The 15,951-nt window shown below is 45.5% G+C and overlaps 1 protein-coding gene across 1 annotated transcript in view; it reads left to right on the forward strand.

The window, feature by feature from the left end:
- Positions 1 to 15,951, forward strand: part of LOC141098689 (cytochrome P450 2D15-like) — a 279,275-nt gene that overhangs the window by 206,898 nt on the left and 56,426 nt on the right. The window lies entirely within an intron of this gene.

Raw genomic sequence — 15,951 nt, forward strand, 5'->3', positions numbered from 1 at the left:
GCCCAAGAGAGAAATTAGGTGGCACAAAAGTCTTGCCCAGGGGCACAGACTCAAGCGAAACCAGGGCCACGGACCTCAGGCTTTCAGAAGTGACAATTAACCAAGGCTCCTCCTCTGATGAAACTATAGAGTGGAAGAGAGCGTCGGCATGAATGTTCTTCTCCCCAGAGAGAAAATGGAGGGTGAAATGGAACCGGGAGAAGAACAGGGACCATTTAGCCTGGCGAGAATTTAGCCGCTGGGCGTTTTGTAAGTACACCAAATTCTTGTGGTCGGTTTCGACTTGGAAAGGAAAACAAGCCCCCTCCAGGAGGTGTCTCCACTCTGACAAGGTCAACTTCATAGCTAGCAACTCTCTGTCCCTGATTAAATAATTTCTCTCTGCCGGTGTGAAAGTCTTGGAGAAAAAGAAGCAAGGATGCTTCCAACCTTGAACATCCTTTTGGAAGAGGACTGCTCCAGCACCGACGGATGAGGCATCCACCTCCATAATGAGTGGTTTATCTACATTGGGGTGATGTAAAATGGGAGCTCTAGCAAAGTGGGACTTGATAGAGAAGAAGGCCTTAGAGACCTCCTCCGACCACAATTTGGGATTTGCTCTCTTCTTGGTGAGGGCAACCAAGGGAGCTACCAAAGTTGAGAAGTGGGGAATGAACTAGTGATAATAGTTAATAATAATAATCTTTATTTTTATATAGCGCTAACATATTCCGCAGCGCTTTACAGTTTGCACACATTGTCATCACTGTCCCCGATGGAGCTCACAATCTAAAGTCCCTATCAGTATGTCTTAATAAACCCCATAAAGCGCTGCACCGCTTTGAGAGAATGGGGTTCCTGCCAGTCGATCACAGCCTGTAGCTTGGCAGGATCCATAGCCAATCCCTAGGCGGAGATGTTATAGCCTAGGAAAGGCAAGTACTCCTGCTCAAACACACATTTCTTCAACTTGGCATAGAGGGAGTTTGCCCATAGGAAGTCAAAGACTTTGCAAACATCTCTCCGGTAGGAGTCTATATCTGGAGAGTAGATGAGAATATCATCCAGTTACACTGCGACCGAGGTTGTGAGCATGTCCTGGAAAGTCTTATTTACTCACCGTTAACGGTATTTTTCAGAGCCCATGACAGTACCACCGAGAGAGGGGATCTGCCCTTCAGGAACAGGAAATCTCCAGATACAATAGGGCGGCACCTCTCCCACGCATCAGCTGGTTTACAGAGCTCATGAGGACCACCAAGGTTATTGGAAAAATTATGTACAATACTCTAAAACTAACTATTTCACATATGTGAACCTTATAAGAGGAAGAAGTGAACAACCAATGAGAAAAGAAATCTAAGGGTGCTGTCATGGGCTCCGAAAAATACTGTTAACGGTAAGTAGCTAAGACTTTATTCAATCGCCCATGACAGCACCACCGAGAGAATTATATATAGTAATAACTACTTAGGAAGGGACTACAGCCTGCAGCACACCGAAGGAAAGGTCTGAGGAAGAACCCAAGTCTAACCTATAATGATTGAAAAAACGTGCTCAGAGAGGACCATGTGGCCACCTTACATATTTGGTCAATGGAGACTTCCGACCTCTCCACCCACGAGGTTTCCATGGATCGAGTGGAATGCACCCTCAGCCTCTCAGGTGCCGGCCTGCCACTTGATGTGCATGCCAGCGAAATAGCCTCAATGATCCATCTAGCCAATTTGCACTTTGACACCCTAAGGCCCTTCCTGGTGCCTTGAAAGGAGACAAACAAGGCAATGTCCTTTTTCCAATAACTGATAAGTACTCAAAGAGACATCTTCTAACATCTAGGGTGTGGAGCTTCATCTCTTTCTCGTTGGCCGGGTTGGGGAGGAAGGATGGAAGAAATATTTCCTGTGTCCTGTGAAAACTGGAAGCTACTTTAGGCAAGTACGCTGGATCAGGCCTAAGTATTACCCTATCGTCATGGAATTGTGTATATGGAGGGAACCTAGACAGTGCTTTGATGTCACTCACCCTCCATGCTGACATCAGTGCTACCAAGAAGGCCACTTTGAGGGAGAGTGTTTTCACCGAGGCCGATGAAATGGGCTCAAACGGGGCTTCCGTCATGGCCTTGAGAACTCGGTTTAAATCCCATGGCATAAACCTATCCCTAACTATGGACCTGGATCAACCTGCTGCCTTAATAAATCTACAAACCCAGTGATTACCGGCAACGTCGTAGCTAAAGAGGGCTCCCAGGGCTGATACTTGTACCTTAAGGATACTGGTGGAGAGACCCATGTCTAGACCCTTCTGAAGGAACTCTAGGATTTGGGCTATTGGAACCGCTTCTCCAGCCTTAACTCCTGAGTTCTGCAGGAATTTTTTCCTGGTCCTGGCATAGATCCTGGTTGTAATTTCGTTTCTGCTTTTAAGAAGGGTATTTATTAAGTTCGGAGAAAAACCACCTGTCTTTCAGTAATGACCGTTCAAACTCCACTCCGTCAGATGAAGGCCAGCCACCTGAGGATGGTAGACTGGGCCCTGGGATAGGAGATCTGGAATGTCTGGCAGCAACCAAGGATCGGACACAGACATGGTCCTTAGGCATGAGAACCATGCCCTCCTGGGCCAAAAGGGAGCGATTACTATTAAACAAAGTACAAAACTGTGCAAAAGCGTAAGCCAGCTCATCCAACTGCCACAGGTGCTCGGAACTCCGTTCAGACCCAATGTGGAGGTAACAGGATGCAAAAGGATTGATGTTTCAGCTCCATAAAAACAATTTTCTTTATTGAAAAAATTTTAAAATATCATAGATTGGCAGAAACATCCTCCAATATATTGAGTGTACACACAGCTGCTGGTATAATGGCAATGCATTTTGTGGATCTTTTTCATAGCTAGCCTCAGTTTAGCAGCATCAAACATATATAGGCTAAAGTAGCCAATAGGGATGGTCTGTTGTATCAGGTGATCGATTTCATTAAGGTCCTAAATAGGAACATATAACCTGATTCATTGTATCCATCAGTGTTACTATAACAGAGAAAAAAACTGATTAAAATTGTTTTTATGGAGCTGGAGCATCAATCCTTTTGCTTAGCGATTACTATTACCCTTGCTTTGTCCTTTCTGATTTTCCTCACTACTAGAGGTAGCAGAGATAAGGGAGGGAAGGCATAGGCTAGACTAAAGTCCCATTTTATGAGGAAGGCATCCACTGCCAGCGGGTTTTCTCTGGGATCCAGTGAACAGAACTGTCTCACTTTCATGTTCTTTTTGGTGGCGAAGAGATCCACATCCGGCTGACCCCACTTTCGCACAATCAGGTTGAAAATGGCAGTTTTTAGAGACCATTCCCCTTGCCTCAGAAGGTTGTGGCTTAAAAAGTCTGCTGTGGCATTGTCTTTTCCTCTTATATGAAGAGCTGTCAAATATAGAAAATGTTTTTCTGCAAGTTGGAAGAGGCGTTCTGTTACTCCCATCAGAGGTTTGGAACGAGTCCCACCCTGGTGGTTGATATAAGCCACTGTGACCTGATTGTTGGAGAGAACTCGCACGTGATGACCCTGCAGGTATAGAAGGAGTTTTTTATCTGCCCGCTCTACTGCTGTAAGTTCCCTCAGGTTAGAAGACGCCTCTACCTCATGATGTTCCCATAGGCCCTGGACCATAACCTCACCCACATGAGCCCCCCAACCGGTAGGACTTGGTAACTGCTTGGGTTATATTATACTCCCAGGGCACCCCTCTGGATAGGTTTCTCTGATCAAACCACCATTTAAGGGATTTTACAGTGGTTTGGGACAAAGTCAGCTGACCTAAACGACCCCCAAGAATTCTATCATTCAACAAAACATCCCCTTGTAGAGATCTCGTATGAAACTGTGCCCACCGAACCGCTGGGATGCAGGATGAGAGAGCCCAACAGGGACATAGCTTTTCTGAGGGACATGGAGCGGTTGTTAGAGGCGTTTTGGACCTGATAACGCAGGTGAAATAACTTGTCGGGCAGTATACGACACTCCTGACTCTGTGAGTCTAAAATTGGGGCCAAAAACTGCTGTACTCTCAGGGGCTGTAACCGCGATTTTTTGATATTTAGTATCCACCCTAAGTGTTCCAGGATGGACATTGCTCTTTGTAGCCGCCCCAAACAATGATCGGCTGTTTTGCCTACAATAAGGAAGTCATCGAGGTGGGGAATTACAAGGATATCGGATTCACGAAGGTGGGCCATGACCTCAGCTACAACCTTAGTGAATACACGAGGGGCAACCACAAGGCCAAAGGGAAGGGCACTATATTGGAAGTGCTGAACTGATCCTTCCTGAAGGGCGGATCCCTCTCTTGGTGGTGCTGTCATGAGCGATCGAATAAGATGTTGCATACAAAGTCCTGGAAAACGGCAGGGACATTACAGAGACCGAAGGGCATCACTAGAAATTGGTAATGGCCGTCCCTGGTGTTAAATGCCGTCTTCCCTTCGTCCCCCTCACGGATGCGAATCACGTTGTAAGCACCCCACAGATCAAGTTTAGTAAAAACCTTCGCTCCCTGCAACCTATCAAATAGCTCAGATATCAGGGAGAGACGGTACTTGTTCTTAAAGGTGATGGCGTTAAGAACCCTGTAATCTATACAAGGGCATAGTTCTTTGTTCTTCTGCATGAAGAAGAAACATGCCCCTGCAGGTGACTGACTTCTTAATGAATCCTCTTGCCAGATTCTCCTGGATGTACTGAGTCATTGCCTCCATCTCCGGGAAAGATAGTGGATAGACTCGACCCCGAGGAGGCTCAGCACCAGGCAAGAGGTCAATAGGGCAGTCATAGGGGGCGACGAGGCAGAAGGGTCTCCGCAGCCTTCTTGGAGAACACGTCCGCATAAGGCCAATAGTGTTTGGGGAGAGAGGAAAGATCTGTGGGTACCTCTGTAGTAGCAACCTGATCGCACTCCCTCTGACATCTACCCTCACAGGATTCACTCCTTCCCAGAATTCTCCCTGAGGACCACTCTATATGAGGGGAGTGGTAGCATAGCCATGGTATCCCTAAGAGGACCTCGTCAATTCCCTTGGGAATGACTAGCAGGGAGATGATCTCCTGATGGGATGGAGACATGGATAGAGTAAATGAAAAGGTCTGATGAGTTTTCTGTGAGGGCAGTGTCGACTCATTTACCACTTGTACGGTCACCTGTTTGGCGAGCATCACCAGAGGAATTGTGTGCTGTAGGGCAAAGGCAGAAGACATAAAGCTGCCTTTTGCCCCAGAATCCATGTAAAGCTCTAACGTATGAGTAGACGGACCAATGGTAATTGTCCCTGTGAAGGACAGTTTGGAGGAAAGCTCCACTATGTCTAGTGAACCACTTCATATGGTCACTAAACGAGGATGTTCTCCCGACCACTAAGGACATCTGGAGGCAAGATGTCCTGACTGCCGGCAGACATAACAGACCTTGAGTGCACGAGCGGTCCGGGACTTAGATCCCGCTCGTGACACCTCCATGGTCTCATGTGACTCGAACGCCTGGACCGGAGATTCCAGAGGTTTGGCAAAGGTGGGAGCCAACCGAAACCTCTGCCTACACTGGGCTCGCTCCAATCTTTGCTTGTTAAAACAAAGGTCGATGTGAGTTGACACCGCTATTAGCTCCTACAGTTTGGCGGGAATCTCCCTAGTGGCCAAAGCGTCCTTCACATGGTCAGCCAGTCCACTCCAAAATACAGGGATAAGGACTTTGTCCGGCCACTACAGCTCAGATGCTAAAGTCCAGAAGTGGATGGCAAAATGGCTGACCATGGACGAGCCATGTGTCAGTGCCAGCAGTTGGAGCGCTGTATCATGGGTGACTTGAGGCCCCAAAAAGACCTGTTTCAGAGTGCTCAGGAACCGCGGAGCACTCTGCACCACATGATCGTCATGCTCCCACAGCGGCGTGACCCACTCCAGCCACTCCAGCGCCCTGTCCGACAGGAGGGATATTATGAATCCCACCTTGGCCCGCTATGAGGGGAAACGTGCAGCCAGGAGCTCAGGGTGTATAGCACTCTGGCTCACAAATCCCCTACAGGACTTGCTATCAACAGACAACTTATCTGGCAGTGGGAGGTGGGGTAAGGTTGGAACAGGGGTGGCAGTGGACAAACTAGCTGCAGCCACGCTATCAGCCTGAACAGCTACTGCGGTAACATCCATGGCTGAGGTTATGCGCTCGAGAGCTGACAACCTGCCCTCCAGCTGCTGAAGTCGCTGTTCGTCCACCATTACTAGCCAGACCCTGACGCTAGTATAATGTTAGGGCTGGTGGAACGCACCAAATATGAAGAGGTAATAAGGTTCCTTCGCAGCCCGGGGTCCACCGTGCAGAGATGTTAACTGCTGTTCGGTAATGGCGGACACAAAATGGCGGTATCGCACTGGACACACGTGGGTTAAACGCCACCCAGTGTGCAGTAGCGATGGGCCCTGTTGCTTTACAGAGCCACGGAACCGCATAACACAGATGCCGTACCCTGTTGACTGTCTCAGGGCACAGCTGAGTCAGCGCTAGTGTACGGTCACAAGACTCTGCCCAAAGGATGCGGGGTAAGAGGTTCTCTAGACCCACTAAGCACACGGCGTTGCACCTGCGAACGCCACTAATAGACGCTGGCTACTGTGGAGTGCAGACAAAGTGCACAGTGACGTACAGGCAAACCACTACTAGGCACTGAGGCAAGGCCTTGACTCTGCCTCCTACCTGCACTATCAGCTTAGGTTACTTTCACATGTCCGTCGGTGGCATTCCGGCGCCGTGCGGCAAAAAGATGGAGTGCCGGATCCGACCGTGAACGGAGGGACCGGAAGTATATGCTGCGCATCTTACGGCGCCTGACACGGCTATGTTGCAAAGGAGTCGCCGGGGAAAAAAAGGATCCACGAGCCGGTGAACGGGGTATGAAAAAGAGAGAGTGAGAACAGGGTATGAAAGAGAGAGAGAGAACGGGGTATGAAAGAGAGAGAGAGAACGGGGTATGAAAGAGAAAGAGAGAGAGATATCCGGGCATGTGCACAGGGTAAAACCGTGCATGCGGTGGCCGGATCAGGTAGAAGGATATTCTAAATGTATAATAGGGAAAAAATGAATTTAGAGAATATGATGATGTTTATAATTAGGATAATGATATTAACCTAACCTGACTAGTAAGGAGATAATGTGGATCATGGGAGGATAAGATCCTATCAGGTACTAAAAATCCCTGATGTATCACACTGGTAGTGAATGTGGAACATAATAAATTGGTAACATATTAGTAAAGGCTAGCAGGTATAAAATATGCGCTTATGTAGCTAATAGTACTTTATCATACTGGTGGTGGATAGTAGCTGTATGCCGGCAACCAAACGCAGTGTCCGCCGCTTGTTTGGAGAGCAGGGGACCGATTGTTTGAGTCCTAATATGGCGGGGAGGTGAGACAACGTGTCCGTGCCAAAACCGGAAGTGATGTAAATATGTGTTCCACAAACTGTATTGTGCCTTTAGACATAATTAGAGCAAGCAAAATGCCAAAAACCTTAGTAGGAGAAAAAGGCAGACATGAATGAAAATGTACCGCCATGTTAATCTATATTCCACTCCATATACATAATCTTTAAAGGAGAACAAACAGAGTAACGGATTACAATGTTATAAAAGTTATATAGTTAATTTATTAATTCACAATCATTATAAATAGAGTACAAAAGGCATAATTACAAAGTAGCAAAAAGCATATATAGGACATACAAAGATGAGGGTAGCAAAACCATGCATAGGAACCCGTACTCACAGGGTTAACAACAATGTGAGCCACCTACAGTGGCAACCCTGCTGAGAGGAAGCAATAATGCACCTTGACATAGTAGTAACCATAAAAATAACTCCCAGGTGAGGGAAATGGCCCTGTCACACATAGGCGCTTACCATAGGATATATGCACGGACACCCAAGGAGAGTATATGGCCCCCGACGCGCGTTTCACATCCACTCTAGTCACTTTCTCAAGGGGAGTGAGGTAAGCATAGCAGACTAGTACCTTTAGTAGCGGCACATGGGCTGTGTCTCCACAAGGTCCTTCACGAGTCACAGGCATCAGGCATCCAGGCGGGCGCACGGAGGGGAACCCTCCTGCGCATGCGAGGAAGCGTATAGATGCCAGGGCCCACTGAAGGATACAAGGGGACAGTGTGCAGGCGCACTGCCGGAAAAGAGTAAAATCACATAAATACATATTGATAAACACATACAGCAAACCGTCAATTTAAAGGATCATAAACAGATTTAAGCAAATACAATATAATAGATAAGGCTTGATGAATGGTAGATGTTTATTTCTTCAACACTGAAGATGAAGAATAACAACTCAGATGTCATGTCCCAAAAGTGCCTGGTAGCTCCAAGAAACCCCACAATATAGATAAAGGTGATGAAAAATGAAAACCTAATTAGAGAAAATAAAAGATTAAAAACAAGAAAATGACAAAATACTCAAATTGGATATATACATGACGAGTGCAAAAAATTGAGATTTACAAAAAGGAGGCAAAATTCAAAGACTCATTGAGACCCTTAGGGGCTAAGGTCCCCAAAGTAAATATCCATTTGGCCTCACGTTGGGCCAATAATTTTTTATAATTCCCACCTCTAATCTCTAGAGGGATAATATCAATGCCCCTAACTTTGAATGACTTAGGGTCAGAACCATGAAAGGCCCTGAAGTGACGGGGAATGGTTTTAAGGGTAGAGGAGTCGACCACTGTCTTGGCCGCACGAATGTCCCGAACGTGTTCACGCACTCTCACTCATAATTCCCTCGATGTTAAACCAACGTTTATCATGGGACATTGCATGTAGCGAAGTAAACAACATTAGTACTACCACATGATATATGTTGTCTGATATCAAAACTCTTAGAGCCATCAGAGGAGTGGAACGTCGTGGACCGCAGGACATTCGGGCAGGCAAGACAGTGGCTGCAGGGAATGGATCCTGGCATAGGGCCTCTAGATCCAAAAGGGTTAGGATTATCTGAGGTGTAATGGCTCCTTACGAGTAGGTGCTTCAAATTTTTGGACCTCCTCGAGGTCATCTGTGGATAATTACCAATTGCTGGAGCCAAAGAACGTTCAGCGCCAAGAACCGCCCAATGCTGGACCAAAATTTTTCCTCATGTGGTCCCACTCGTGGTTAAAGGTGGAGATGAAACAAACAGTCTCATTCTTATTTCTTCCTCTCCTGCCCAAGCCATCCCTAGGATAGAGTAAATCATTCCTGGGTGTATTTCTGGCACGCGCGTAACCCCTCCCTATACACCTGTTGCTATATCCGCGATAACGAAAATGTTCCCTGAGGTCCAGGGCCCACCTCTCAAAACTATCACTGATGGAGCAGAGCCGCCTCATCCTGAGGAACTGACCGACCGGGACGGCCCTGATGGTAGATGAGTTGTGCGAGGAGTGTGCATGCAAGAGTGAGTTTACAGATGTTGGTTTTCTGTAAACGTCTGTCTGGATGTACCGATGAGTATCAAGAGACAGAGAGACGTCCAGAAAATCAATAGAATTTAGGATCAGACGTATAGGTCAATTTGATGTTATACTCATTCACTTTCAAGCATGCCATAAACTCCCCGAGCTGCTGCACCATCCCATTCCACAAAAATAAAACATCATCAATATAGCGATGCCAGCATAGCACATGGGAGGCGGTCGGCATGCCCCCGTCACCAATGACAAATCTCTCCCAGTGACTCAGGAAGAGATTTGTATACGAGGGCGCACAGGTCGCGCTCATGGCTGTGCCGCATCACTGTAGATAGTAAGAATCCTTAAAAACAAAAAAATTGTGTGTAAGGAAGGACAAATTGAAGCAGCTCGAGGAGTAACTCGCACATAGGCCCGTTGAGGTCGGACATCCCCAGGAAGAAGCGGACCGCCTCCAAACCTAAAGTGTGATTAATACAGGTGTATAGGGATTCAACGTCGGCCGTAACAAAAAGGGCATGATCATCCACAAGGATGCTGTCGACCCGGGTGAGGACATCCGTTGTGTCTCAGATGTATGATGGTAACATTTCTACTAATGGTTTCAAATAGTAGCACAAAAACTTACAGACAGGATCACATAGTCCCTCAATACCAGACACAATAGGATGGCCAGGGGGGTCAGCGGCGTCCTTGTGGATCTTGGGCAGGAGATAGAAGGTAGGAATCTTAGGGGACCCCACCATTAACCCCTCAAAAACCTCCTTTGTAATGATATTCTCATCTAATGCACGAATCAGGATCTGTTGAAGCTCTAATGAGTTGGAGGGTGTAGGGTTATATGACAGCTTCTGGTAGGTATGGGGATCCTTCAGCTGTCGAAAAGCCTCATGCTCATAGAGATTAGTTGACCAAATGATGATGTTTCCCCCCTTGTCAGCCGATTTAATGACCACCCTAGGAAGTGATTGCAACTCGGACACAGCTTGACGCTGTCGCCGAGTTAAATTATCATGTATTCGTCTTGTAGTCAATGATTTAAAATCCCGGGTAACAAGTTTAGTAAAAATATCAATGGCTGGACTCAAAGACAAGGGGGGAAACTTCGTCGACCTTGGTAACACATTTGGGGGAACTTAGCCCGACATGACAGAGATTGTTCCGTTAGGAGATCCTCCAGATTACGGAGCGCCTCCTGCTCGCTGTCACTCAAACTTTCGTCTGACTGATTCTTATGATTCTTATTGTGCAGCTTACGTAATAACAGCTTCCGTGACAACAAATGAAGGTCCTTCACAGCTGAAAAATAATTAATGGAGTTAGTGGGGGAGAAGGTGAGGTCCTTACTTAAAACATCAAGCTGTGTATCAGTGAGCCTTTGTAAAGAAAGATTAACCACCTCTAAACCATTTTGTGAGCCACCTGAGGCAGTGCGTCCGGCCGTGTTTTTGGACTTGGTAGCTTGGCACGTATTGACTCGTCTAGTGACTATATCAGATGTAGGGCTTCCTCCAAAATTAGAAGACTGAGATGCAGTGTCTTCATCACATGAAAAATTAGATTTAGTTGAGGTCGACCTTGACCTAGAGCGAGATGTGTTCCTGAATTGTGGACGGGATCGGTTGGCCGGATTACGCCACCTATAGACCCATGACGCTGTTTTATTTTGTATGTCTCTCTTGAATTTTTTTGTTTTCATCGTTTGGATGTCTTGGGCCCACTTTTGACACTCTATGTCTATTTAGTCATTAAATTTTTTTAGATCATCACCCGTCAGATCTTTTTGAAGTGCTAATTGTACCACTTCAATTTCACTTTCAAGTTTTTCAAGTGATTGCTGATTATGTAGTTTAAGTAATTCAAGGAAACCCTTGGAGCAGGTATTTGTTAACTCCTCCCATTTGTTTTTGAAGACATCGTCTTGTATGGGGAAAAACGGAAACCCCTGGATCCTCAACCCTCTGGGAATTAAGCCTTTCTGGGTGTATTCATCCAAGAAGGCGTGATTCCACCAGATGCGAGTCCGTTTCTTTAATAAGTCTTTGAACTGAAACATAGCCTCCTGCAAATCTCGATTGCACCTGTCAGAACCCCCATCAGTGTTGTCCTGAAAGGCATCATTTAACTGTGCACACCATGTGCAGTCACGTGCATGAAAATCCATGCTGAGGCACAAGAAAACTGTGAAAAACACAGAAGAAATAATTAGAACAAACAAAATGCCAAAACCTTAGGAGAAAAAGGCGGACATGAATGAAAATGTACCGCCATGTTAATCTATATTCCACTCCATATACATAATCTTTAAAGGAGAACAAACAGAGTAACGGATTACAATGTTATTAAAGTTATATAGTTAATTTATTAATTCACAATCAATATAAATAGAGTACAAAAAGCATACCGTAATTAAAAAGTAGCAAAAAGCATGTATCGGACATACAAAAGATGAGCGTAGCAAAACCATGCATAGTTACATAGTATATGAGCAGATAATAGTGTGAAACACAAAGATATAGGGTCACTATATGATAACGCAGCCGGGTAAGAATGGAGGAGCGGGAAGTGAATTTGCAGGACGAACATCAATATAAACTGCTCTGTAAAAAAAAACATAAATAGGTTAATGACCACTAAATGGCAGGTATAACCAACCCCAACAGAATATGCCTAACTTGGCATAGATATAAAGGTTATAACGTCATAAAATAACAGCCAATAATCATAACCCCAGTCTTGATTTATAATAACAAATAGTGACATTAAATGAATGACAACACTTCATATTCCCTGTTGAGACCTTTTGGGGACAAGGTCTGCAACTCGTGAATTCAGTATGCTTCTCTTTTCTTGAGGATGTGTATACGATTACCACCCCGTCTAGGTAACGGGGACCTGTTCGGTAACTTGGAATCTTAGCTGAGTGACATTATGTCCCATAGTGATAAAATTATGTGGCAGTGGGGGAAGCATATTTTTACACCTAATGGTGGATTTGTGGTTTGAGATACAATCTTTAAAAGGCTGTGTAGTCTCTCCCACATATAAATGACCACAAGGACATTTGATTAGATATATTACATATGTCATGTCACATGTAGAGAAATCTTTTATATTATATTTCTTCCCAGTGTGGGTGGTGAAAGAAATTACCCTTGAGGATATTGTTACACTGGTTGCAGTGTAGGCAGGGGAAATTACCAGTTTTTGGAGCCTGCAAGAACCTTTGTGTGGTACTTCTAGTTCTAGGGCCAATATCCGCTTTAACAAGCGAATCACGAAGATTAGGAGGGTGTTTAAAACAAGGTAAAAATGGGTGTTTAAACTCAGCAATATTGGGATAAGCTGTTTGAAGAAGTCCCCAACGTTTTCTAATACTTTTATGTAAAATGAATGCATAGGGGTGATATGTATGAACAAAGGGAATGCGTTTGTCAACTGATTGGCGGAGCTGTTCAGCTGATGTAGTGCCATCAAGGAGTAGATTCAGGGGATAGCCACGTTCCCTAAACTTGGTATACATCTCATTGAATCTCTTATCACTATATACCGAGTCAGTGACTATCCTATGTACTCATAAGAAATAGTGTCGGCTGGGGAGCGAGTACCTTGGGAAGGCTGCCGCTATCAGGTTGTGGAAAGCTTCTGTCTCCACGAGCCTAAAAGGCAACATTTTGAGCACAAGAAGATGAGAAATGTGTCATTTTAGTACTGTGGCCTGTGGGGCATTGGCTGCATGTTTACTTTCCAATGATTGGGGTATGGACAACTGAAGGCTGCGCCATGACAGGGTAGTGGACATCCTTGCTGATGGTGCTAGTTAAGTGTGGGCAATGACAGGTGCAGGAGAGGCGGCATCTTTGCATGCACCGCGGACAGTGGATTTGCTTGCACGCACAACAGTGGACGAAGCAGTGGTGTCACCGGCAGACACATTTCCTTGACCTTGGGGTTCAGCCCACAAAGTTGGGTGCTTTGCTGCCGTGTGCCTGATCATGCTGGTGGTGGTCAGGTTGGTAGTTTTGCTAGATCCCAGCAAAGAGCAAACAGATGAATGGCATACTAGGGCACACAAATCACCACATTAACAGACGGAGCTATTTATCTGAAGTATTGCGGTATATATTTCAGTCAAAAAACGGAGGTGCTTGCATGAAAAAACGTGAATATTTCAATGTGAAGCGAATAAAGGAGAAATATGCAGCACTCCCCGATATAGCTGAAAAACTGTGCGTCTTTATTTCACATAAATTCCATCATTAGATGTGTGGACATGCAGGACATTAGAGGAATGCAAGGGGAGGGAGGTGCTGGACAGCGGTCGTTTCGCGATTACTCGCTTCTACGGGTCCCTCCCCTAGCATTCCTCTAACGTCCTGCATGTCCACACATCTAATGATGGAATTTATGTGAAATAAAGACGCACAGTTTTTCAGCTATATCGGTGAGTGCTGCATATTTCTCCTTTTTTGGCTTCACATTGGTAATTTTGCTACCCCTGCTGATGCGGGCATGGCAGTTGGTACAAATGGCCTGTTTATGGTTATCGGCAGAGCCTTTAAAAAACAACTAGACTTAGGAAGACCTAACAGTTAGACTGGCAACTTCCGTCATGTTGGTGTTATGGGGAACGGTTGCCCGCCTTCTGTCTGCGGCCACCACACTGCTTCTTCCTGCCTGTTGGGGTGCTATGCCTCCCTCCCCCTGTGTGCTGCTGTCCTCACTCTGCATTTCCTCCTGCCAGGTTGGGTCAGTTACTATATCATCCACCAACTTGTCTTACACTTACGTACCCTGTTCCTCCTCCTGACTTTCTGGCAATTGTGTCTCATCATTGTCCACCTTTTGTGACACGCTCCCACCCTTGCCTTCGTGTGACCGTTGTTAGGAGTGGCGGAAGGCACTAAATAAAAACATAAATAAAGTACCTTCGCCACTCGGGGTCCACCGTGCAGAAGATGTAATAACTGCTGCTAGGTGACGGCAGAGCAATCTGACGGTAATGTGCACAGGGGTTAATGGCACCCAATGTGCAATGCTCAGACTCTGTTGAACTCACAGAGTCACAGAAACAAAACACAAAAACGCTGAGTCTGTTTGGGACACAGAACTACAGCGCTGCACCTGCGGTATCTGGTCACAGGAGTAGCACTAGATGTCGGTACTTACTCCGTCTAGACCTACCGACAAGGATCGGGTGTAGAGCGTCGCAACCGCAGATGCACGAAGAGCTGCAACTGCAGTGTGGCAAAGACAGAACCGCTGTAAAGACACTGCTAACTAGCAGGAGCAAAGCTGACGCTAAGCTGCTGAGGCAATGGAGCAATAGCGCGCTGGCGCTGATACTGGCAATAACTCAGACACTCTCACAAACGTAGTATCAGAGGGTAGAGGTTTCAAATGAGTCACAGAAATGTTCACAGACCACGTAACACTGTATGTCTGAGAAATAGAGGCATACAGAATTTTTTATAAGCTTTTTAGCAGTTTTACAGATCACAGAAATGTTCACAGAACACGTAACACTATATGTCTGAGAAATAGAGGCCTACAAAATGTTTAAAAGCTTTTTAGCAGTTTTACAGATCAAAGAAATTTACCACATTGCAGAATAGTGTATAGCTAAGGAATGTAGCCCAGGAAAATGATTCAATGATTTTTGTGTGTGTTATATAACACATAAAGGGACCTCAGAGCAAATAATACTTGATGGATCAAAATATATTAAATTTTTCGAGCCCCCACAAAAAAACTGCAGCTATATATTTGCCAGAGGACTGTACGGGACTAATCCATTTTTTCAGACTGTCACTCTTTCTGCTCCTGTGACTCTCTCTCCCTCCCTAGGCTAAATGCAGATTGAATGTGCTGCAAACAATTAGCCCTTAGAAGGGCTGTTATTATGATGGCTCAGTGTCAGTGCACCGAGCCGGGTGGTGTCTATCCTTTTATAACCTCTGATGATGTCAGCAAATCATAGCAATGTCACAAACAAGATGGCTACGGCATTACAGTGACTCAGAGGCAATCTCCGCATGCTTATTGGCTGCGTAAAAGGTGCCAAGAATGCGTGGCAGTGATTCGATTTTGAGTCAAGTAGCGAGCACTGTGATACTCGAGTGATAACTGAGTATCACCGAACATGTTCGCTCATTCCTAATATCAAACATATGCCACCTGGGTGCAGCACAAAATTTTTTTTTTTTTTTTTAAATCTTTGAGCGTTGAATCTTTGAACGTTCTGACCTGAAGAACCATGTTCATAGGTCCTTTATACCGTACATTGAATACAGTAAAATCAAAACCCAATAAACAATGACAGAATTGCGTTACTTAACTGCCGGTTTATGTTGTACTGCATGGTGGGACATCACATGATTTTTTGCCTCAGGTAGCAAGAATCTAGGTAGCAAGAAATCTAGAATAGGACGTTAAGTAACCACAGATCTTCTTTGAATATAGA

The sequence above is a fragment of the Dendrobates tinctorius genome, unplaced genomic scaffold (assembly GCF_039654945.1).
Source record: "Dendrobates tinctorius isolate UK_male_01 unplaced genomic scaffold, ASM3965494v1 ptg000094l, whole genome shotgun sequence".
Taxonomy (NCBI): Eukaryota; Metazoa; Chordata; class Amphibia; order Anura; family Dendrobatidae; genus Dendrobates; species Dendrobates tinctorius.